At 39.4% G+C, this 26,282-nt stretch overlaps 1 long non-coding RNA gene across 1 annotated transcript; it reads right to left on the bottom strand.

The window, feature by feature from the left end:
* Positions 1-228: 228 nt before the first annotated feature.
* On the bottom strand, positions 229-23,497 carry LOC308199629. The gene is made up of 5 exons (XR_013954760.1): positions 21,013-23,497; positions 13,304-13,384; positions 4,530-4,616; positions 3,329-3,417; positions 229-2,797 (listed from the first exon to the last, which is right to left on the bottom strand). It is a non-coding gene; the product is annotated as an uncharacterized lncRNA (long non-coding RNA).
* Positions 23,498-26,282: the final 2,785 nt, after the last annotated feature.

Below are 26,282 nucleotides of genomic sequence, written 5' to 3'. Positions count from 1 at the left end.
GCTACCAAATGGAGAATTAAGCTCTTCACAAATTAGAATTACTCCTAAAATAATTTCAGAGAAATAAATACCTATTTTAAGGGGAATTTGACAATTAAGATGTGTTGGGTTAATGGGATTTAACAGGTTTTTCAGTGTGATCTAATGAATTTTGAAATACAGTCTCAGGATTTGCTGTAGAGATGGCTCAACCTCAGCAGATCCCAAGATAAAAATCTTTTAGGGGCATTATGTACTTAGCTGACACAAATAACATTTTAATTACAGTTAATAAGAGTCAGATTTTGCTTTGAATTCCATGATGTCAAACCTGGCATGCTCCTTTAAGGAGTCTGTACAGAGAGCACAATAGATTTTTCTGTAACTCATCTAGATTTTTTTTTGCTCATGTCAGTTTGACCTTGAAGAGAACACGATGTCCTTCGAGATTCTTATTTTAAAGAAAGTCACACTCAAGGCCAACAACTCTTTCACTACAGAGACCTCTATCTTTAGCTGGTGAAATCTGTTGCTTTAACATGGATTAAAGACAGCATTCCTTGTGCTCCCATTTTGCAATATAACACAAATACAACTGAGCTCTGACTTCAGAAGCATCACCACCACTAAGCCCCATGCTAGAATTTCTTGTATGAGTGTTGGGAATCTGTTAAGATAGGCTGTTAAACACAGCAAGGGGATGCAAATCTGAACAAGCTGATTTAAGGCCTGGTCTTTTAATTAGAAAGAAACAAGTCTCAAGTTACTACAGTTTGAATAGTCCAATTGATTTCAGTAAGCATTTTTATGCATTATCCATTATTAAACTATCTGCAAATTGGGGCCATTACACTAACAATCAATTGTAGCTACTGTCAGTTAATTCATTACATTTGCCCACATGTAACATCTGTTGTTTTTATTGATATCATAAGCTGTCCTTCAGATTTCATTATCCTGCAGCAGTTTAGCAGATAGCCATGAATACTGCCGTAACCTGACTAGGATTTCACCAAATACTTCAGTGGAATTAAGGAAATGAGCTGATAATAACATTTTCCTACCATTACTGTTCCGTGGAACTGTGAGCAATGTAAAAGAGGAGTTCAGAAAATCCACAGGTCCAAGTTTCTCTATGTGCTATGTTATTCAAATGCACATAGGTGCTTTTGTTTACCTGATCCAGAAAGCAAATACATAAAACTCAAGCTCAGTAGTGATATTTATCTAAGATAAATAGCTGATAATTTGTGTTTGAGTTATAGCATCTTTTAGAGCGATATTCAGTCATAGCTTGAATACTCTACATGTTGAAGAAACTACCACGTGTCTAGGGAAGTTGCTCCAGTCATAACTATCCTTGCTAACAAGAGACTCCCTTGTTTCTAGTCCGAATTAACACAGCTTCACTTTTTGTCATTGGATTTGTGTCTTTTCCTGCTGAATGTAAGAGCTATTTTTCCCCTACAACACTTGTTGACTATTGTCATCTCTTAACCTTCACCCGGAGAAATTAATAGACCAAGTGGAAATTTGTCAAGGCACTGCATTGCCATGTACTCTAAAATTGTGGGTTTCTGCCATTTTTTGTATTTTGATGTATGCTTTGTGAAATCTCACACCAAAAGGGACAACGTCAATTCTACGCATTCAAGAACATTTCCTGACCTATCGATGTTCATGCTCAGTGAACAAATCCCCATAAACTTGTCCTCGCACATTAGGACTAATTACTTAAATATAGTAGCTTTATAACAATGAAGTAATTAGAAAATTTAAAAACAATTTAAGCACATAGACATCTTGGTATGTAATTCCCACTGACAGGATGAAAAATAACATCATAGATTTAAAAGCATGCAGCTTTAATATCTATGGCTTTACTACAGCCTTCATCTACTGTGAAGCTTGATTTTTACCCCCCTGGGATCGATATAATTCATAGATTCTTTCACAAGCCCATACAGAAATGTATTTTTTCTTCATTGGGATTCAATGATGCTTCCACCACTGTAATGTTGGACATAACTAAAGTCAGGATTCAGTTTTATCAAACAAGAATTTCTTATAACTACCCTTTACTTAAAAGAAGCTAGACCAAGTTCAAGTATTTTTAGAATGCCTGATTTTATCTAAACTTCATATTTGGGCGTGTCATTTTTAGCTTTAGGCTGCATTTCAGTTCCCAGAACCCTAAAAAAAAAATCTCCCTAACAACAAAACCACAAACTTTTGACATTTTTCACCCATACTTAAAAAGTCAGTTTGACAGGAAAGATGTTTTCCAGTAAGGTCTGTATTGTTGGAAAATAAATGCAAACAAGTATTTAGTTCTACTTGGTGCTCTTTAGAAACGGCAGTATAATCCCCTAAACTTCTGAAAACTTATACATGGGAAGCAATCACTCCAAACAGCACCTATTAACCCACTCCTTAGCTTGAGCAAGTTTCTGTGTCAAGATGTCTCCCAAGAAACTGCAAAAAGCAATCACTTTTCAGCTCCCCACACGTGTACCCTGCTTTTTTATTTCTTCTGATTCTCTGGGGATCTCACTGATTTCTCCTGAGCTGTGTACATACACACACGTGTACTCATACATATGCATCTATTCTGGCTGACTGCCTTTTTCTTTTAAAAAAAAAGTTTCTTTGACCAGTGCACACGTTCTCTTCCTAGGCCAAATCAATTACCATACTGGGCTACAGCATGTTGGGCTCAGTGGCTTCTCCCGAAGTTAGTTGCGTATGGATATCACTGCACCTCACGGACACAGGTGATGCCAGTTTCACACAAGTAGAGAGCAATTCAACCCAAGATCTATAAAATAATCATGAAAACATTTGGGCATGTTATTGCCTACTTTACAGCCTTAACATAAAAACATTCAAAATTTATGGCCACTTAAGTTGGTTGCTTTACTGATAAGGAAAATACTAGAGAAAATGAGGGTAGGGGGTTTCTGTTCCTTGATGACAGAAACAATACAAGATCAAGATCCAGGGCAGCTAAGTTCAAGACTCTCATTAAAAATCTGGGTGACTTAATTACCAGTATTAATAATTAGAAGCCAGGCACACTGTGAAGATATATTTAACGAAACCCATGCCTCAGGCACGAGAGATGACAAGGCATTTCTTCATGTTTAATGCATTGCACAATTACTGCAGAAGATTTTGGCCTTCTGCTAAGGAGTGTCTGTGTACAGGGGACTGGGAAACACACGGGGAAAAAGGCCTGCTCTAGGTGCTGTAGCAGGTGCCTCTACCTCTCTGAAACAGTTTCAGCAGTGACATCTAGGTGAAAGAATACAGGATCAGTACAAAGGAAATTAAACCCAGTCTCCCTCACCTGTCACAGCTTTCTCCACTCCAGGAGAACAGACAATCAGAGTTACTGTGGAGGTCAGCATAGAAATACCTGTGCTTAATTAATTCAACCTAAAGTTTAAAACCAGATTCAAAAATTACATGAAGCAGTGATATTGAAGAAAATTTGTTACTTATAATTCAAAAGACTTGTAGGGAAATCATAAGAATCTGTATAAGCTTGAAACATTAAGTTTTTGTATAAAGCAAGAACCAGAAACAAAAATAATTTTGACATAAGAAAACATTTCAAGTTTCTGTAAAATTTCTTTTGAACAAGAAAGTTTGCCTCATTAACATGTACTGTGAGAAGCTACATGGAAGCAGCTAGGTGTGTCCAGTCATACACTAACCCGGATAAAACGATCAAGCCACTTTTAGGATTTCTTCACAGGGTAAATAACTATGGCTTTAGCTCACAAAGTAACAGTTCCTCCAGATGCAACATGGAAACCACCAAAAGTCTGACTCATTACTACAAGTTATAAATCACAGATTAAGTCTTGATGAAAGTAGCCATGGAAGAGCCCACAGTTTTGAGATCACTGGTGTGGTATAAACAGCTCTAGCATTAGCAATTATATTTGATGTAGTTAAAGTGAATTACAACTTTTCTGAATTACCGTGTTAGACTCACAGGGTTAAATAATGAAGGTTCAGAGACCTTACTTTTCAGAGCTTATTCCTGTTAACAGTACAAGCTTAAAATTTTAAAGCTGCTCTTATTTTTGAAGGACTATCAGAATACTTCACAGAACAAGTGTTTTTCCCCCACTGTTTTTTTATTACATTCAAGCACATGAATTTCATGAATTTTCTATCCATGATAGATATTGTTAAATGGACACACCATAACTAAAAACATTGTTTCAAAGTCCTTTGCATTTTGAATCAATTATGGAAGAGTCTAAGCCAACGTAAGATAGAGGTACAATTTGTCTCAAAGCTGCAAGAAAAATTAAAAATAGTGTCACTCTAAGAAGTTCAGGCAATAGTGATGAAACTGTTTTCCTTTTAGAGTTCATATACCACTGATATTCTGAGAAAAAAAAAAAGACATCTAAAGGATGATCACATATTGCTCCCAATGAACGTTAAATACAAGCACATTTATATATAATATTGGCTTTTTAGATAGCAATCTTAAGTGTCTGAAGTGAGCCACATAAAAGAACCTGAGTTACCTTCACCTAGTTTCCAGGTACTTCATTGCAAGTCTCCCTTGCTCTGGAAAAAACAACTTGCTTCTCAGTCCACATCCACTGCCTTCCCTAAAGGGGAAAGGAGAGCTGTGTTAGCAACATAGCCCCAGCCTCCAGAGCCTGCAAGTGGGCCACTGAGCCTGTTCCGGAGCTAGCCCACCTTTGTTCCACACCATCCTGCCTCCCATCAGGGGGTCTGTCTACAGGAGCAAGGACCCCACGTTTTCCATCCAAACCCCAGCTCCTTGGGAACAACCGATAAAACAGCCACACACACAAACACGCCCTTTCAGACTTCTCTCACTTGTTCAGTGCCATAGGTGGGTCATCTGAAAGCTTAGATTTTTATCCTGATTCTTTAGTATTAGTGCTAACCCTGAATAGTTTTCTCACTTGGTCCCTAGTCTTTTTTCAAGCCATGACAGGACATCCTCGGAAGACCCCAGCATTTAGCAAGCGCTTAGCTCAGCTCCCAGGGGATTTTTAACTTACCACACCGAAGAGAAACATCTCGGTAGCACCACTAAGTAACACTGCACCCCTTCCCCAGGCCCCCTCACCTCCAAGGCACCCAGAGGCTGCACATCACAGAGCCAAACCCAGCTTCACACTGCCCACAGCTTTCCTGCCCCGCACATGGCAGCAGGAAGGCGAAGCTCCCAGGACAACTAAGCCTCATGGCCCAAAACGTTAGCAGCTCCAAGAAAGGCCCAGGTGCTCAGGCTGGCACATTTATCACACCTGGGGGTGGTTAATCTGGCAATTGTGGGTGCACTTGGATATTGCACATGAAGTAAAACTTTTCACCCCATCCCAAACAAAGCTGTCTTTGACATCGATACATCCAGATATACCTGAGAAAAGCTGTTTTATCTGGCAGAGCATTTTACAGGTGCGTATACTGTAATTCAATAGGATTGCATGACTCACTCAGTAATTAGCGAGAAGCCTTTTAACAGGCACAAACAAGATCCCAGGAAACTAATACCTTCCAGGAAACATCTTTCTCACCTTCTAAGAGTCATATACCAGGGTGAGGAGCAGCTGGCCAGGCTGCCCATGAGCAGAGACACCTGGCAGGTGCCACTACAAGGTTTCTGCAGAGCCAAATTCAAGACATTAGCAATAAAAATGAATTTCATTGTATTCAGCTGCTCAGAAACAAACATATGGGAAAAACAGAACAGGCAACAGCAATGGATCTACACTTGTTAAGTGTATTTTGGTTTTGATATTCATGTATTCCTATGCAGAAGTTAAAAAGTCATGGCAATACGTATACTGTTGTTTCTAGGAGGTGTTGTTTGAACTATACAGACCTTTAAGAGGAAGATGTTGGAGTCATCACACCTGTAACAACTTTATCATTCAGCTACAGTATAATTGGGCAAGGAATCTACTAAGGGACCTGCTGTGAAACAGTGCCCAATGTCAAGAGGAAGAAAATATGTGTATAAAAAGTGCACCAGCAGCTAAGGAATATGTTGTGTTAGCAAACGTCTTGGTATTGCCTTTGTTATTTGAATTTCAATTTCTGTCTCCCTACAGGGTCATTGCTATAGGCAATACAAAGGGAGAAATAAGCCCTGGACTTGTTCAGGTGAACAGAAACTCACACCCATTCGAGTCACCCTTGACTTGTTCCACCTCAGGTTTGTGCTGAAGTAATGCAGACTAGTTTAGCTTCTGCCACGCACTGAAGTCTCAATACTATCTGATAGTCAAGTCAGCATTTGTAGGGAGAGGTACCAGCCTTCATTACCACTGGAAAATAAATAAATAAATAAAAGCTGAGCAGTTTGCAGGCACTCAGCCTCTCTGCCCAGGGCATGCTATGCAGAAAAGAAGCCAATTTCAGACCTGAAGACAGGCTGAGTGCCTGAAAGCCTGTCTTTTTCCACAAATATCAATCTAATAAAAACTATTACTTCTTCCCACAGATCCTGCCGCCCTCTTAGACTATCATGGTTTCAGAAGTGATCTTACAAGCATCTGGGAGCCACTGCTGGCAGGGGCAGCTGAGTTCCAGCAGTGTTGCCTGTGCCAGGCTATCCCTCTCATTTGCCAGCCAGAAATAAAAAGATGTGCTCCCTGTAAGAGGACTTTGAAGGGAGGGTGGCCATCATGTTCACCACAATTAGAGAGAAGACTTGTAAAAAGTATGGTATGGGATTATAAAAGAACAACCTTGCTACTTTTTATGTCTCTAGTTCAAAGCTGCCAAGCCTCTCTTTCTCTGCTGGAGTAAGGCTGATTTAGACCACAAGATACAGATTGTTACAGATAAATTGCCAACTTCAGGCTAAAGTAGGAACAAAATACAGTTTTTAAAGAGGCAGGTAGAGCTCACAGAGAAATGCATCAACCCTTCCCATTCATCTCTGACCTTTTACAGAACATGAAAACTCAGTCAATTAAAGAAAACCAAAACTAAAAAGCCAAACCAAAAACCCCAAACCAACTCCAAACTTTTTTTTTTTTTTTAACTAAACACTACAGCTGGATTTACTAAAATTATAGTCAAGACCACTGGAAAATTGCTAGGGTGATAAAACAGCTTGTATCATAACCACCACTTTCATTCTGCTGTGTGGTTTGAGAACTCATCTGGTTTACTCTTGGCATTTTTCTTGTCTGAAAATATGTTGCTACATGATCCTTAGTGGTTAAAACTATGGCTGAGTCATTCTAGTCTGCCACAGTCAACTTATCCTTCAGAAAGCCTGCTCCCACCACAGTGTTTGGAGAGCGATTGGACATGCTTTAGCTCCTGCAGAGCCTCCCACAGAAGGAGACTGTATATCCACAGCTTGCAACCATACAGGAAGTTTTTTGGAAGGCACTAGCCAAGAAAATGAAAGAAAAGCGTCTAAACAAAGTAAGAGCAAATGCAAAGCTTATTTCTGTAGTTGTTAGCCTCTATGAAATCTTGGCCAGAGAGTATTCTAGAAAACAGACTGCTTCCTGCACATCTTGTCTTCCACTTGTAGGCTCTCACTGAGAGATGAGGATCTCTCTGCAGCAGATCATCCATTTGACTGATTAGTCAGATGGGAAGAAAAAAGGGATGCAAGAAAACCAGGACTGGGAGAAATAAGAGATTGAGACAAGGTCGACTGAGAGCGTTAAGTGGGATGGAGAGGAGTGAGCCTGCCAAATAAGCTCACTAAAACACGATCACTTTCCATTGTCCTCCACTTCTGCTTGCCAATACTGCATGGGTATCCCATGCTGGTCTGCAAACCCAGCAGACCATTATTCCCCTGGCTTCTGTCATCGCATGCTATAAATATACATGCTTTGAACACTAAAGATGTGGCAAGTATCCCCCTGGAGACTTGCTGGGTTTCCATTGCATGTGCCATCCATGAATTAAGACCCCAATTCTTTCTCATGAATAGCAATTTCTCCCTCCACGGCAATTAAAACTTTAGAAGTCCCTGAATGTGTGGAACTGTCATGTTTTATCCCAAAACTCAGCATCCATCTCATTTACTATTTGGCACTAGTTGGTTTATCATGGGAAAAGATACCAAATTGTTGGTGAGATTAGTCAGGCAAAAGGAAAGAGCCACATCAAAAACCAAATATTTAAAGCAATCCTATGAAAAACTGTTCTTGGGCTTTCGTTCCTTGAGTAATAACAGATCTTACTGGAAGTATAAATTCAGATATATAATCTTAAATGATCAGAGAAGTAATTCAACAGACTGTGCTTTCAGACAGCTCAAAGACACCATAATAAACATATTTACTGCAGCCCCCAAAGATTGCACAGCAGAAAGGTTTATTCTGTACTGTGCAAGGCCTACCCTAAGTCTATTTCATTCCACTTGGGCATCTTGTTTCATCTTGTTTTCACTGGTTTTAAGTGACTTCCTACCTGTCTGTGGGCAGTGAAAGACAGCTAGGTACAGCCTGTGTAAAAGAACTAGCCAGCTTTCTTTAATTGTTCTCCCTGCATAGCTAGATCTCAAAGTACAGGTATACTTTTCATGGTTGAGTAAAGTTGTTGGAAGCTGGTGGAAGTAGGCTCTCTCCAGGAGACTCCTGGCAGTTCGCACACACAACAGCTGCAGTGAAGGAAAGAATCCCATGACCCTGTGCTGGAGAAGCACGGAAGCAACATAATGGCCAGGGTTTAAAACACAATTTAAACAGCAGCTTTCTCTGGACTAAAACAGCACAGTAGCAACATAAAGCTTTTTTTTTTTTTTTTTACCCCATGACAGCACAGTAGCAACATAAAGCTTTTTTTTTTTTTTACCCCGTGACTTTTGCTTGAGCTATACAAGACAAAATATAACCATGAAGACCTGGCCCAGAATACTGGCAATACCTTAAACATCTCTGAACAAAGCCCAAGCTTTATCAACATAAGCCCATGTATCCTTTGACAGAATAAAAAGTGAAAGAAAGCAAAAACTATCATATGTAAACTGTTACCAAAAATTAACCACAAGTATCTTCTTTTCCAATTGCAGGCAGAAATTGTGGCTATGTTGGACATTCTGTGGCAAACTTCAGCAAATGCTGCAGTTATAGTGGCAGATACCATATGCAATACCGCCAATTCTGAAAGATGCCAGTTCTGAAAGATGGTTCCTAAATATATGTTTTAATACCACCTTCCTGAAATGCACAGGTGATTGCAACAATGTTGTCTGAAATTTCTCAGGTCCATGATGCAAGGGTAGACCAATAACAGAGTTAGGGAGTGCGAGGTGTGAGGGGATGTCTTCACTGCCAGACAACTGAGCTTGCCTCTGTCACCCTCAGGCTTTTCACAAAATTTTGAAAAGTTTCAGACTATTCAATATGAAATAAGAAAAAGCCAGATTTTAAAAAAATAAAATAGAAGTGTTTTCTAGATAGATGTTTATGTTGTCAGAGTTGAGCCCATAATGTGATTGCAATACTAAATATAATCTTTAGATTGTAACACTATATGATCATGACAATAATCAGCACATGTGAAGTTAAACAAAACCCTATTTTTCCCTAATTTGAGTGCACAATGCAGCTGTGAAATTCCTGTAATGCCGCATTTTTAGTTAGCATCTTTTTAAATTTGAGTAGTTTTAATCGTTTTACATTCACAGAATACTTAAGTTGCCAGTATCTTACATGTTTATAAATGTTTAGACTCATTGAGCTTAATGCTAGGTCCCCAACTTTCCTTCCCCTCCAGTAACTCTCAAAACTCTTATTTATTATTAACAGCACAAACAAGAATAGAAAAAAGGAATCTTAATAGAAGATAAGGGTAGCAAAAGAAGAAATATTCACTTAGTCCCTAAGGAACTGAATAGTTATCAATAATGTAGATTTGTCAGGGAAAAACCTATTGACTTTGTTGTTCACATTGAGCTTCAGATGGTAAATAAACATGCGAAAACCAGATTTGTAGGTAAGCAACAAAAAAATCCACCTGCCATAGCTTTAGTTTCTATCTCAAACCAAGGAAAAAGTCTACTAAAAAGATATAAGAACTAAGGTGTTGATTTTTTTTCCTGATATGATGCCAGAATAATATTGGTATGTAACTAACCTCTAGAGCTCAGAAATTAATTTGCACTCTGGGATCAATCAGTACTAATACAATGGAAAGCAAACTGTGGAAGGCATCCAAGGCAGAGCTCAGTTGCTTTAGTTTGCTTTGGCTATACTCATAGTTTATCCATTGTCTATACTCAGCTTCTATCAAATTTAACTGCAATCAAATCTATCCTGAAATTTAATTTACAGGAAAATGAATAATCCAGAAGCTGAAGCCAACAGGTATGATGATACCATTTCCCAGAAAGAGACTGGTTTTGTAGTTCCACTATTGTAGAACACACATAGCAAAACTGCAGAAAGGGTAAATGAAGGCATTTATTCACCACCTTTACATGAACATGTATCACAATCATATATATATATACACCAAATTGGATCAGCTAAGAACTCTTTAGCCTTTGAATAAAGTTGTTCTGCTGCTGATGGATGGTTGCACTCCAGCCATCCGTAAGCTGAAAAGCAAAGTGCAGCATAGAAGTGATACAGGTGTTTGCCTGCCTGGAGACATTTCCAGGTCAGGGAATCTTTCCCTGCCCTACTAAAGGCAATTTTTTGACCATTTTTGGATGGCTGGGGTCAAGGTATTGCTGCTGTTTCAACAACTAAGTAAAATTCTGTTTGTCAGGCCACCTATTGCTAAAGATCATGAAATTAAAACTAGAAAGTGTTCCCTATTTTCCATTAACCACAACAAAACTTGAGTTTTTTTTTAAAAAAAAGGAAATTAACTTGCACATCTCATTTTCACTACTCTCATTTGATTCAGCTCAGCTGGTATTTTTTTATTATTATTATTCCTGGTTATATCCCAATTTAATGGGCTTTAGACTTACAGTGGTCCAGAAGAAACACACTGAGGAAGCAAACTCTCCTGTGACCCATCAAGTATCTTGCATGATCATGCTTGAACAAAACCAAAACAATTTAAAATTAAGTTTTACACTATAAACATACAAACAGTCCCAATGACAGCACGACTTGCATTTTCCTTTGTTGGTCAGAAGTGAACTTCAGTAGTAAACAGTGGAGTGCCAAATTTCCATGTCTGAACACTGGAGACTTAGCCTTGTTACTACTATGGGATAGAGAAAGGTAGACCTAAGGCAAATTAAGCTAAGCCTTTTTCACTTAGGCCAAGATCCAGAACTCTCTATCAGCACTTAACTCACATTTGTTTCAATCTCCCTCAGAGAATTAGGCAACTACATATGAGGTCTGCTTTTAAATAACCTTGTGAACCTGGGACTTAATTTACAAAGTGCTTAATGGAGGTTAAGGGTAATTTATGTATGAATATTCTCCTGTGCTTCCATTCCAGAAACTGAGGCTGGCATTAAGTTAACTACTGGAAATTGCTTTGACAAAATATGGATTCATGATCTAGCGCTGAACTAGCAACAGTCAGTGCTTTCAAGAAGAGGTTTTGAACACATTTGGACTAGCAAAAAAACTTTATACTTAGCAGAAGTTTGATTTTTATATTGAAACCTCTGGAAATGACTTAGAATGTATTTCTTTTTTTTTTTTTTATATCAAGAAAATATGCTCCAAGGTTGACTGATTATACGCTCAAACTACACAAGACTGAAATAAGTGACAATTGGACATAAAAAAAATCCAATCAATTCCTAATAACTCCTTTATTCTAACTTACCCAAATTCACGGTTGCTTCTGACAAATTTGTTGGAAGAGCCAAAATCTCCTAGAATATGCATGATTAAATCTTGGAGTGAGGTTTGTTCCCTCAGCCATTCCTTTCTTAGAGCTTCTGCTCCCTAAGATGAGTTAGGTCTGACTAAGGAGCCTCTCAAGTTTTTCAATACTCAACCTAACACTGGAAATTCTGCTTGTTACTCCCAAAGGCAGGAAGGGATTTCCACATGCCAGCTGATCCCACACACGCCTTCGGCACATAGCAGGTGTGCACACAGCCAGCTTGCCTCCTACCTCCTCATTGCTTAAAAAAAAATCAAAGCAGCAATTGCCAAAACAAAGTATGTGCAACAGTGACAGCAAAACCACCAAAACTTGTTGTAATCCATGCTTATTTACAAATGGTCTTTCAACAGATAACAGCTTTCACTCGTGAAACCTGGGATGATCTGGAGTGACAGAACCAGAAACACAAGCAAAGCTCACGCTCTAGTTAACTTTTCCAGTAAGCCCGGAGTCACACTGCAGCACATCAGAGCAGTTCAGATTCACACTTTTGTTTTCATCAAAGTAGTTTTACCATGCCCACATTCACTGTGTATTTAATTCATTTTAAAGCACTATATTACTCTTTAAGAAAAAAACTCAAGAAAGACCTATCCATTTTAAGACATACAAAATTGATTACTAGTTTAAAAATCATTACATGGTTACACATTTTTCTTAAAGTGCTTCTTCACTGAGCAATATTTATCATGTAACTGCAAGTGGTTTTTGTTGTTGATATATAACAATTGGCATGAAAACACTGTTCTAATGAATGATCCTCATGGTTTCTGTAAAACTCAATGACCCTAAGGAAAGGGAATAATAGATTATTTTTGTATTGACTTTTTTTGAAGCTGTTAAACTTTTGTCTTTTTTCTTCGTGTACACACTTCAGCTGACGCAGCTTGCCTCAGTTTATGTCCATACATGTTCTGGCATTTGCTGTTGCATAAAAACAGAAGATATATTTGTATTGATTAAATTCCACAGTGGTAATACATTTATTTTGACTGATTCTTGAATTAGGTCAGAGTAATGTAATACTGTATTGCTAGTTTCTATATTAGATGCTAAAAATCCATTATAAGATACTGAAAGTTATTATGCAATCGTGAATGAAGGTTCTTCATCTTTTTCTCAACTAATCAGCCTTGAAAAAGCAGAAATTTTGCATTGAAAATACACAAACTAAGACATGGCTTTTTTTCTTTGGTGAAATTTAGCATCTAAAGATTCAGCTCATCGTCACACAGAGGATAAATGAAAGGAAAGGGTAAAATGAAAATATGGCATGGTTCTCAAGGGTTTGGACTTGAGCTTTTCCAATGAAGTGCAGCTTTTGCAACCAGAAATTTAGTTGGCTCCTACTTGTAATTAGAGGCAAAGTCCTGGAACTAACTAGTTTCATATAAAAACTTTCAAAAGGTTAAATGTGAAGAGGTATAGAAAGCCAGTGACACAGCAATTTGGGGGTACTGGTTTTGGAATTTACCTTATATTTAACGATGAGGGCTGCTATGGCTTTACAGCTCAGGATGACTCTCAAGGAAGTGACATCACCTCTGGTGCTTCCCTTTAATGAGAAGAGTTGCAAGTTATTTGTAGTTCCAGCAAAAGAAGCAATTCAAGCCTTATTCTTCCATATTCTTCTGTATCTTTGAAACAGAATGGAGCTCCAAATAGTTCAGCTGCCTATTTGCAGTAGTATCTACCTAGGGAGGTCAGGGCAAGATTAGCATCTCATCAGTACTGCTTGCTGACCCAAGATATTCAATTAACTTCCCAACATGCTGGTTAATTCAACGAACAATAGGACAGTAAATTAGAAGGATAACATGAAAAATGAATTGCTTTGCTGACTATAAAACTGGAGATATTGTACTACCTATTTTCTCCTTCCTGAAATAGTCTTCAATGGAAGTTTTCACAAGAGACATTGATTGCTCAGACTTAATTCAAGGTGAAGTTTTCCAATTTCTACAAGAATACTTGGAAAACTTTCCCAATAAATATATAAGCATGATTTACAGAAATTTGCTTCATGCAAATTTGATGGTTCAGAGAAAATGGATACAAAATACACTAATATAACCGCTAGGCGGTAGCCCCTAGCCTAACTACCACTCAACAAAAAAAAAATCAAAACAAACCCAAGAATGTCATTTGGTCATAAGACCCTGCAAAGTACACAAGCATGAGCTAACTTCTGAAATCATTAATCATGACAGCTAATTGTTGCCTCTACACAGAGGCTCACCAGCTTCAGCATGGTTTCTTATGTGCATGCAGTGCTCTCCAGAGTGAACATTTTAGCAGTTTTGTCCACAATCTAGAAATAAAAGATATAAATGAGCACAATACCCAGTCTTCATGAAATTAGAGAGATCTGTGGTCCTAGTGTAATCTCTTTTGAGGCATCAGGGCAAGTGTTGCTGATGAGAGACTGAGAGGAGTTACCAGTACATACTTCCCTTTACTCAAACACAGCCTGTCCAGTAACCAGGCATGGACAAAGTGATAACCAACAAGACAGAAGAACTGTCGTTGTTGCATATTTGCTGTAAAATATCTCAGAAAGAATGACAAATTATATATTTTGGCAGATTTAAATAAAAGCTTTCCAGGTGCTGAAAGAAGTAGAATGTCATCTGGTTGTATCTTTGTGACTAATGGAATTGAACAAAGTGTTCTTGTAAATATCGTATTGTGATTTGACAGCAAGTATAGAGGAAGCAGAAGAGTTCTGATTTCAAGCAACAGAGAATTCAAGAAAGCCCAAGCTTAAATGTCTTGCTGGTAATACTTGAAATTACTCAACCTAAAGTAATTTTAAATTTAGCAGATGGAACTCTCTAATGACAAAACTCAACATGATTAATCCTTGATTTAAATACTATTTTACTCCAATGTGTTCAAAAAAGCTGAAGCCAAATATTGTAACCATAGCTAATTTCAAAACAAATGAGAACATTGCAACATAGGATTCAAACCAAAACATGGAAGCTGAATGTTAAACAAGGTCTAGGAGAAAAAACAGTCATATAATTTAAAGTGTCATTCTAAAAAAAAAATAATGGACATGAAAAGCAATTTTAAGTAGTCTAGTTAGAAAAGGTAAACGAACAGGTTCTCATGTAATCAAATCCACTGAGTTCTACCTGAAGTGTCAAATTGTGTAACTGTAGAGGTAAGACAAAAGCTCGTTCAGAACCACGACCTAGACTCACCTCAAAGAAGAGGTGAAAGAATTAATATTTCTTTGAAACCCTCAGTTACTTTAGCGCATCATAAGCATCAGATTATTATAAATCTCTCACTAGAAGTATCTACAAACAAAAAGATTGCCAACATCACTACATCTTTTTTTTTCCTTAATCAGCCCAGTCAGAAGTGAATGTGGTTACTTTTTTCTGATGGAAAATTTTACTATTTTAGGAAATTCTGCTAAAAAAGTACTGCTCAGGAAATTGACAGGCAATCACCAAAAAATATCATTTAAAATCGAGGAGGCTTGCAGGCTTAAATAAATATGTACCTGCCAAGCAGGAGTGCGGGCAAATACATATATGACTGTTTCTGAATTTATCAACCGAAGGCTGATCTACTCCCACTTGTGGCCCAATAACTAGTTTGTCAATAGGAAAGTACTGTGTAAATATCAGTTCAAGGGAATCATCAATGTAATTAATTCCAGAATAGGGAACAAGTCAACAAGAGCAAAAAGCACCAAGGCCCTTATACCACAATAGTTTGCGAAGAGAACAAATACATACATCATGGAATTGTACTGATATTATTGCCTTGTCATCCACAGAGAGACTTTTAGTATTAAGACAGTGCATGCTTGTTTTAATCATCCATGGCATAAGCATTCAGGCTATGCCATTTCATTTTTTACTTTGCCAGAAGGAATACTGGTGTCACTGTCTAGTGCTTCTCTTCTGACATATCTTGGAAGGCATCTTTCAGTATGATGTAAAATAGATTAAAATGCTGTTATCAGTAGGAAATGGGATTGAATCCAACAGATTCATGTCATGCCCTTTCCCTGCCCCCCAAGAAGGAAGTTTGTATAGGAAAAAAGTAGGTGCTACATAAAGAGAAACATGATAGAAAAAAAGGGAAGATAATCCAGAAAAAGAGATAAACAGTGAAAAAAAATCTGAACTGGCTGACAAAAGGAATCTCAGACAGCTCTCAGAATTTAACACAATACTATTTGTGAAGCTCAGCTGGAGATTCCAGGACGAAGGAGGCTGCCTACGAGGCCTGTAATATCTTTGATCCTGGGGCAGGCCCACTGAGATGGCAGCATTCACCCCCACCGGGCACAACGCTCCTTCTCACAGCATGGCACTCCTTACATAATAGCTATGTTGGACAAATATCCAGCAAACGTCTCAGAATTGTCTGGAAGGTGTCATCCACTCCTGCAGAAAGCGAAAAAGTTTTGAATGTTTTCCCCCTTGCTCTGGAGGGAGGTAAAAACTCAGAACTGGGGGGGTTGCTCTGAAGAAAGGGGATTCTAAAAAGCATTATTTTGGGAGAATCACATGAAATTTTCTCTTCATGATGTCTACTGAAAAAAATCCTGGCACTTTCACAGGAACAGTCTAGACTGATAGAGAAGCAGAGCACCCAGGTATATTTTTCCCTCCCTTGACTGGCTGCTGAAGGGGCAGGGAGGCTGCAGGGTACTCAGCATCTTCCTCTCACAGAAAGATATTCAGAGGCAAAGAACTCAATTTCATTTTCTTCAGACAGAGTTTTCCTGAGGGGAAAATACTTTCTTTCCCATAGAAAATATTTGATTTCACCAAAAAGGGCATTTTATTTAAGAGACCCAGGGGATTTTATCATCCAATAATACCAATTTCACTAATTTTTTTTTATGTTGAAAGGAACAGGTTATTAGCTCTTGAGAAATCGTTACATTGCCTTTCTATTTAGATCCTTTTTTTTTTTTTTATAAAAACCGTTTCCAAAGGAATAACTTAAAAATAAGCTTCCTTTCCGACTCGGAGTTACTGCTCTTTCCCATCTCTGCTGCTCCTCCCAATACCCCAGTATTTCACGTGCCTGTCTGGAGCCATTGGGGTCTTTGAGAAGTCCTCAGCCTCATAAGGTGAAATGCTGTCTGTCTTAACATACGAATATGCCTAGACCACCCGTTGTGTTTCCTGGAAGAGGTTCAAGTCATCAGCTGGGAGATTCGGTTACCAAGTATAAACGGTCAGTAAAATTTCCAGCCTCAGACATGACACAAGAACTGGGAAGGTTGAAGTAACTAAAGATTAAATGGAACCTCCACTCTTTAGAGGTTTACACGGAACAATAAGCAGTGTAACCACAGAACCCTCTTGTGCCCCCTCAGCATCATGCAGTGAATCAAGCTCAAGGCCCTTTTAACTTTAGTAGCTGTATTCTTGCTCCATATTACTAAATTGATCCCTTAATCTCCATGTGCCAAGTGAACTCTTTGTTCTCACGCAGCACACCTCCTCCCAAAGCCCTGCTGGAACCTCAGGGGCTGCCTGTGCTCTCTTGAGGCTCCCAGGTACTTACTGCAGTGATTCATTCAGGAACTTTAAGTTCGTAACCATTAATGCCTAAAACAAACTTTGTATTGGTTTCAGGTTGGGACATTACTTCTTCATTCTTTCTTAAGTCTAATTTCAGTGGTTCTTAACAACTATTGAAAGTATTCCTTAGAAAATCCATGACACAAACAAATCAATGTCACTTCTCTAGATAAATGTGCTCAAAGAATGAGTCAAAAATATTCATTAATTGCAAATAATGAATTATGAATCTCTGAGCGAGGAACATCAAATGCAAAATATCTTAAATGATACAGTTAAATACAGCTCTATTTCCCTTATTCTGCAATGTAGCCAGTACTATATAACAGCACTTTACACTTTGCATCATTTGAAAATTCACCTGTCCTGGCTTTACCAAAAAGTCAAAGTAGAATAAATACCAGCAATTTTATGTGAATTAAATTTGGCTGAATAACAAAAAAAAAAAAAACCACAACCATATCAAATGCTGTAACAACTCCACCTAGTTTACTGTATGTTTTACTAGGAAACTATGGTTTTCCTGTGTCAAACACCTCTGGAAAGACTACTCTAAAAGAGGAAGCCTTGCAAAAATGCAAATAAGTTCATGTATTTCTTCCTACTCTCCATGTAGCCACAAAATCTTCATTCAAATCCTCCCATTTTCAGCTGAACTTGCAGCCTCTTGAAGAATCAGAATAAATTCTTGCCATAGTTAGCTCACTCTGACCTTAGGGAAGTATTGCTCTAGAAAATCAGAAAGCAGCGTGCCCGCTGGCCTTGGGGATATAATCAGATAGATCCGATTCCACCTCATTCTTAGATCAGGAGCATCTAAGAATAGACACCTAAATTCTTCGGCATAAGCTTTCAGGGACAAAGCTACTTCAGTTGAAAGCTTCTTTACTGTTCACTCACATGCCTCAAAAGGCTGGGAGCATGGGTTCCTCCTGCAGGTGATACCTCACTCTAAGCTGTTTACACCTTTGGCATGTCCTGAACCTGGGTGCAGCCTGCTACAAGCTCCCTTCGTTATGGCAGTTCTCACCACTGGGCAATCAGGAATACAGGATGCTGGGCCTTGCCTCAGCAGCACCAAGCATTTGGAGTGACACCATGGACCAAGGCTTCTGTGAACACCAGCTGTTATCCCACCCAGCAAGGGGATGGGGGAGTAGCAAGTGGAGTTGAGTACATCTTTCCTGGGAGGCAATGGGAGCAGAAAAGCACTAATGAAAATCAAGACTCAAAGGAAAAAAAGTAAAAGCTATGAACAGATGGGAGGGTTTCCTCCCCTGGTGGTATCAATTCTTATTTTAAGAACAGTCTTCACATCTCTCATCCCTTACAGGACAGGTGCAGTGGGAACATCCTCTGCTGCAGCAGAAATACTTTGCTTGGAAATCACTTCTGGATGTCTGGAGCTAAGACATGGTATCACCTGGTTAATAAGCTACTTCATGGATTTGTGATCCTTTGTCAGCCTTGTACACAACCCCTTGCACATTTCTTTTTACCATTCCTGTAGCAATCGAGCAGAAGCACTGAAATCTTTGTGGTTTTCTGTTCTTGGAAAGGAAGATGAACAAAGCAAGTGCAATCCTGCCTTGTAAGTATTCCAGCAGAGACACCTGATGAGTGAAAGTTCTGATGAGGTACTGACAGCTAGAAACTCAGACCTATAATCATCCTTGGGGTACTTAATAGGCTTAACTAATAATGCCTTTAAATATCAGCTTCATACAAGCCATTAGTTGAGTCATAGATCTCTGTATAAATGAGTACCTGGGAAATCTGAACAACTCTTGCATGACATTTTCGAAAGCTGAAACGTGCCTTACGGAGGAGGTTTCATTCCCTGGTGTAAGAGTCATTGCAGACCTGTATCAGGTACTGCAGACAGTACCAACCCAGCCTCCTGAAGTTAAACACAAGGGCTCATACATAGGGTCAGGAAGGATCCAAAATAGTCACACAATAAGCAGGGGGTGACCGTAAGTGTAGATAATTGAAATGTGATGCCAGGTGGCTGTTGCTGGCTCTGGGACAATTTCCGACCTACTCAACCTGCCTGAGAACAAGAGGCCTGCAGACGCCGCTCTGGAGCAGGTTTCTGCACAGCTCAGCGCTGCACCTCTCTGTAACACCATAGTAACACCATGCCATGCATTTGTTAACACTTAGGGACAGAGATGCACCTCTATTCTTGCTCAAAGAGCACTTGGGGTAAATATACAGTGTTCAAATACAGGGTTTTCCAGTCTTAAGAACTAACTGAAAATGAGTAGAACACAAGAAAGCAGGCAAGTGTATTTTCTTTCATTTTAGACTTAACCTTCCTTCAAACATCAACTGTACCTCTGGTATTTCAATATTTGTCTTGTCCTGAAGTTTCTTTATGGTATTCATTTCTGGAGATGTGTATATACATCTTCCATTTTAATTATAGTTTCAAGGTACTTGTTAACTTATGATTAGCACAGTGTGAAGCTGAAGGGGAGCAGCCATTGGGCCCAGAATAACCTTGTAATTTTCTCCCTGTTCTCAGCTTTCTAAGCTCTGAGGCTCCAGATTGTTTGATTCCTGTTTGGATTTTTAGCCCATCATGAACGTGACACAGTTGCTAAGATACATATCAGTCTGCACCATGTTGATACAATATTATTTAAACACTTTAAAGGGCAGCCTAACAGTTCTCTATAAACACACATCTCCGCTGTAAACTGTTCTCAGCAGAAACAAGCAGCCTGACACCAAAATTAAATCCAGGGTATTTCAAAGATTACTGTGCAAGGCTTCACGAGCATCCTCCCACGACCACCACAGCACCTCACAGACAACACGGGTGTGTTGCCACCCCTGCTCTAGATTCAGTGCGCACACGTCCCCTGGCACAATGCCCACAGCTCCGTATCGAGTGAGATTCCTCTCCTGCTACCGCTGTCACAAATAGCAGGGAATTTGATTTGATGTTAGCAGCCCAGGGACACGAGTTGCTTCAGTAACCTGCCCAAAGTCAGCCCAAGCAGAGCAGCTGGGGCTGAGCTAGGGTTCCTGCCCACTGCCCTCACGTGCTGCCTTGCTGCACACCACCACACCACTTCTCGTGCAGCAGCCAGGGGCCCTGCTCAGGGTCAAAGACCTTGCTGCACCATGTGCTGGTGGAATTTAAATTAGAAGCTTATAAAGCAAGGCAAGAGATTCACATGGTCAGGAGGAAAATACTAGGAAATACTACAGGCCAGGACTGGTGTGCCTTCCTATGTGACCACCCGGTTTCGCTCCGCATCTGACAGCACCCTGCAAACAACCAATAAACCCCAGCAGCTAGCTCGCCATGGGACAGCCCTGCAACAACACTGATTTTAGTAGCTGTTAGAAAAAAAAAGGAACTCCCATGACCATTTCCAAATTTCTGAAGCTAGTGAGGAACATATTAACGGCAAAACATCCAGACTTCAGAAGTACATAGTTGGGGCCCAAGCTCCAAGGACGAGAATGTCTCACGGTGGCTGCCAACAGTCATCCCCTGCGCCAAACTGAAGTCACAGCAACAGAACACGTTTTCAAACCAAAAAGTTATCCCAAAACAGTACACTGTTTTCAGTGCGGAAAAAAATATCTATTTACAGCATACCTTGGTGAGTCCAGCATACCATAAGCCTCAGAGCTGTTTCACAAGTGTCAGGCATCTATGTAGGCAACGCAGGTGCTCTGAGTACCTGGAATTACTCTCCCACTTCCTCAATAAATGGTTGCTTTTTTTTAATACATCAAGTGTACCAAGTTTCTTCGCATTGGCTTTAAATTATAACAGTATCTTCGGCTGTTTTCCCAGTGTTATTTAACTGTATTATTTAAGATACTGGTAAATATTTATTGCCTCCCTGTAATTCTTACTTCCTCTACTAGAGCACATCCAGTCTATTCATAAATATTTCCTATTTTTTTGGATTAAACTGCAATTTTTTCAGTGCTTTATTTTCTCTCTCCTGAACACATAGAAAATGCTGCTTTAACTCTGCTTCTTCCTGGTTTCACCTCTGCTTAGATGTTTCTGTTCAGCCCCTGAAGCAGTAAGCTGAAGATGCTGAGACAGCAGCAGCCAGGAACCCAGCTCACCAGCCAAGCCCACAGCCACCAGGCAGGACAGGGCTGCAGTAGAACTGGAGACCAGACCTACTTCCAAGCTGCTTAAGGAGGGAACAAGCCCCCTGGGCTGAGTTTAAATGCAGCTCCTGGGCCCACGGCAGGTGAGGTGGGTGCTGGAGGCTCCAGGTGTTGCTGGTCAGGACCGATAAGGAAAGTGAGTGTCTATACTGGCCTGACACCACACACACACGACCAGGGGTGTTGCAGTAGGACAGGAATGACAGCAAAGTGTTGCTGCCAGGTGAGATGCAAGGTCAGTTATTCAGGAGAGGACAGAAGGGTGGCCTACAGGTGTATGGCTTTTAAGTTAATACGCTCACTTGCCTGATTAGTTAGGCACAAGTTAGGCACTTGTGAGAATCCTCTCCAGAATGAAAACAACAAAATACTCAATATCTATAACATATAAGGAAATACTTTTTTTTTTCTTTAATATTTTTCCTGAAAATATTTTCAACCTTCCTAACCCAGGGAAATTATAATGTATTGATTTCTTTTGGGTGCACTATCTCATCTGCCCAAAAGTTCTCAGTTACCATTTGGGCAAAGACCCTGACCAAACTCTTCTCATAAGCATCACAAGCATGATGTCTGGATCAGTCACGTCTACATTAGTCATCTGCCTTCAGAGACCATCAGGCCAGACTCAGGAAAACATTGTGAGTCGAACGATGGAAATAATACGGTGAAAGCAGCAAATTGAATCAACTCTGACAAAGATGACCTGTCCCTCTGTTGTGTAGAAAGACAGAATAGGCCATGACACTTACTGTTTGTTTCCACGTGGGTTTTTAGGCTCTCGTCATTTTGTGTGCTTGCTCTTTACAGAACAACTGCTCTTCATAAGTCTCAGGGCTTGTTTCAGGGGCATTTTCTTAATACTCATGATCTCCACTGACAGTATGCCCACAGATAGTTCTGAAAGGCCACACCATGGCCACTGACCTAGTGTTAACGTGTCACGAGGTCCACTCCAACTTTTTATTTTTTCTTTGCAGATCATACAATTATTTTAAAACTTGTTTTTAAAACATGTTGCCAAAAGGAACAAGGTTTTTACTCTTTCCTACTCCCAGGTCCTAAACTTCATGAACAGCACCAAAAAGTTGGTTTTGACTTGTTCAAATTTTTATATTAATGTAGAACAGTTACTTAATGTTAAAAATATATTTCAAAATGTAAAAACATCCTGCTTTGGAAATAAAATCATAGGACACCCCAACATCCAAGAATTGATCCATATTTTTTAATCAAAAACAGAATTTTCTTATGTTTTGGTATCAATACAAAAGGATAACTAGACAATTTTTTTGGCAAGCATTTCCTAGTCAACTGTACTTCCTGTTCTATGCACTTATCCTCCTGGTATGTCCTAACATTTATAATATCTACACAAGTTTTTCTTGGCCACATGGTATTTCATTCCATTGTTAACATTGTCCCCCCTCCCCAGTGAAAATGGAAAGCAATCCAACTAATATCTTCCTTAAAGCCAAGGCTGAGTGATACAGTAATATCAGACCACTAATGGCATGAATTACCCCACCTGGCAATCCTTCCTTCTTCTGCTCATCCTGCCAGCCTGGAGCAGTTGCTTGCCTCCTTTCTGGACAGCCACCAGCACTCTGCAAGCCCGGCAGCGCCTCCGAGCATATGGCGAGTGCTCTGGGCTTTCAGCAATGCGAGAGATGGCATCAGTGGCCAAACTATTGTACACACGTAGCCACCTGCTGTAAGCACCTCTCTGCTTGTAAACTGACTGTAGTTTCAAAAAAGTCACTTGCTTCAGGAAGCATGGCAGGAAAACTCTTCTGCCGCCACTTAGCTATGCAGGCATTCTCTGTTTTCTTTTCCCTAAAGATGTCTCTTTGATTTGAAAATCACTATGTAATCTAGGAGGTAGGATGACATGGAATACTTTATTTTTTATGAAGTGCTAAATGACAGAAGACATTACCACTTGTTGATGCTCACAAAACATTTTTTTGTCACAGTAGGGTGTGGCAATTGCCAGGCCTCTTGTGTCGGAGACAGATGACCATGGAAAAGCCATTGGAGATGAAGGAGAGCACAGAGGAAGCACCTGGTCACAACAGAGATGACGCTTGCTAGTACGAGGGCCTTGCTGCACAGGGAGGGAGAACAGGAACTATTCTCTAGTCCTGCTCTGATCTCATGAAACAAAACGTGGAAATTCAGTAAATAAGAACCTTATGGAGACTCATGATGTTCCAATCAACACATTCTAGGATCCATGTCACACTACTACATATTTGTGGGTAAATATTTCCACTATTTTTTAAAGAAAATAAACCAAAGTACTGGTTTAAGATCCTGGTGCTTGGATGAATATTGAACTCAGCATACATTCTTCATCCTGAACTTATCATTAGTAAGTGTCCCCACGTGTTCTTAGGCCACAATGACACTCTCTAGTTAGGAGTTATGAGGAGGGCGATAATGTGAGAAAAATCAATAGTGTTATTTTAAAATGTTCAGCCATGAAAGAACAATCAACGCTTGAAAAGACCAGAAACAATCAATTTCAATGAGCAGTTAATATTAGGTAACAAGGCAGCAAAGTGATAGATAAAGATTAAACTGATGGGAAAGAATATTTAAAGCATTAATTAGATACACTAGAGCTTAATGCCCCCCAGAAGAGTTTTTAAAATAAGGCTCTATCTTAAAGTTTCACAATCCTTTGCAGAACTGCATCAATCAAATAGCACATGACAAATGTGACACTGAAAACTATTTTTTAAAACAATTATAATTTGTTAAACTAAAGTACGTACTGATGGCTGGATTCTGCAAGAGTAGGTGATGACTGATAATCCTTTCCCCCTATGAAGGCAATGTTGTACTCCCCAGAATAAAGTTACTCACACGCCTAAGTGCCTAAATCTATGGTAATGTAAATTACATTCTTAGGATTTCGAGCTGGAGCTGTCCTAACATAAACAGTATGACACCTTCTTAATGTGAAAGACATGAATGCCAAAAAAGCAGATGACCCTACTTTCATATTCTTATTCAGAGGCACTTGGAATCTGGTAATCATTTTCTTGCACTGTATGCATACAAGTGGTACATCCCCTCTTTGTCATGGCAAACCAATGTATTCTTTATTTCAGAGGTTTACAGGAGAGTTTCAAGAGAAGAGAAGCATATCACAAGACATTAAAATAAAATTTTTAAAAAAAAAAAAAGGAGAAAAAGAAAAAGAAACCAGCTAATAGCAGGAATCTGTAAACCATCTATAAGGTGCAGATAATAGAAAATGGGACTGTATTTAGAAATGGGGGGAAGGAGGCAAGGGCATACTCAGGGCTGAGATCTCCAAAGTTTAAAATGTTCTCTGAAATACAGTGAGACAGGTTGACACTGGACTCACATTAAGGCTTTGATTTACCCTTGACAGTATCAGACAGCCAATAACAGTCTACCCAAAGATAAATCAAACTGGTATAAAATAATCTCTGTCTAGAATAAATCTAAGAGTGCATTCCTCTTAGCTAGCACAGCAGTAAATGTAGCATTAATTATTCTTCTCTGTTGTATTATCAAGTGCTCTTCAGTAGAGATACAATTTGAAGGACAGAGGACTCTTTGTCATAAGCAAAAATCCCAGGTCAGCATTTTGCCTGATTTCCTATTAGTTTGTCATGGAAACAGTATAAAAATTTTCTAGGACACGCCTTGAACTAGCAGAACATGTAACAGCTATATTTCACCATACCAAGACACTAAACAACCCTTCCCTCCCCCCGACTCACTAATGTCACTTCACAGAGCATTCATTTATCTTGTGGACATATAGAGAAAGGAACACGTGAGCAAAAAGCACTACATATTATTTTTTTCAGAGAGAGGGGAGAAAGGTGATTTACATGTGGTAGAAGTCTGTTACCAAAAGCAGTTGTGTCCCTGTGGAAATGAAATAGGCAGTAAGAAAACTTTCTTACAGAAGTACAGAAAGCCTGAGCTCAAATTTGCTTTCCTATGTTCCTGAAGGTGAGATTATGCTTAGATTATGCTAATTTGGATTAAAACTTGTCAAAATGTGAAATTTCTTTTTGGTAGCAAGTCTCAAAATATCACGTGTATTTGAATGCCCAAACCAGATGGAAAGTAGAGGAATCTGATTTTTTTTGGAAAAAAAAATTACATGAAGTGTTACTTAGTTCATTTCAAAAAATGTTATTATGAAGGGTTCTCAGCATTTCTCAGACAGACGTTCAGAGTATTAATTCAGACAGCATACTAGAGATTTGTACATCTCTCTGTATCTACAAAAATAGCCACAAGTGATAAAACAGAGGAGAGCTTCCGAGTAGAAATGAAATGCCAGCAAGAGTACAAGGCAGAACACGTGGTAACTGGTCAAATTCCCAGTACCTTTCAGTCCATAGCACTAAATCCCTGACACATGTTGGTAAAACCATTCTAGAATCATCTGTGGTAACTACGTGCAGTACCTGTTTCTGAAGTGCTTACAGCGATACCCTGGTCACACACAAAGGCACACACAGGAATGCGTACAGTGCCAGAGCAGCCCCTGCTCTGGTGTTCCTTTGAGATGTCTGGGTGGGCTTTCCCTCAAAGATACACCAGCTTTCAGCTTTCCATTCCTCAAAGTGATTCTGCAAACCCAAAAGAGTGCTGCAAGATGCTCTAAACAGGATATTCAGGGTCTAGGAGATGCCTAATTAGAATCATAGAATATCCCGAGTCGGAAGGGACCCATAAGGA

This window comes from Anser brachyrhynchus (genome assembly GCF_964034855.1).
Source record: "Anser brachyrhynchus genome assembly, chromosome: 9".
Classification (NCBI taxonomy): Eukaryota; Metazoa; Chordata; class Aves; order Anseriformes; family Anatidae; genus Anser; species Anser brachyrhynchus.
Note: the sequence above shows the minus strand (reverse complement) of the source record. Positions and strands in the feature narration are given on the sequence as shown.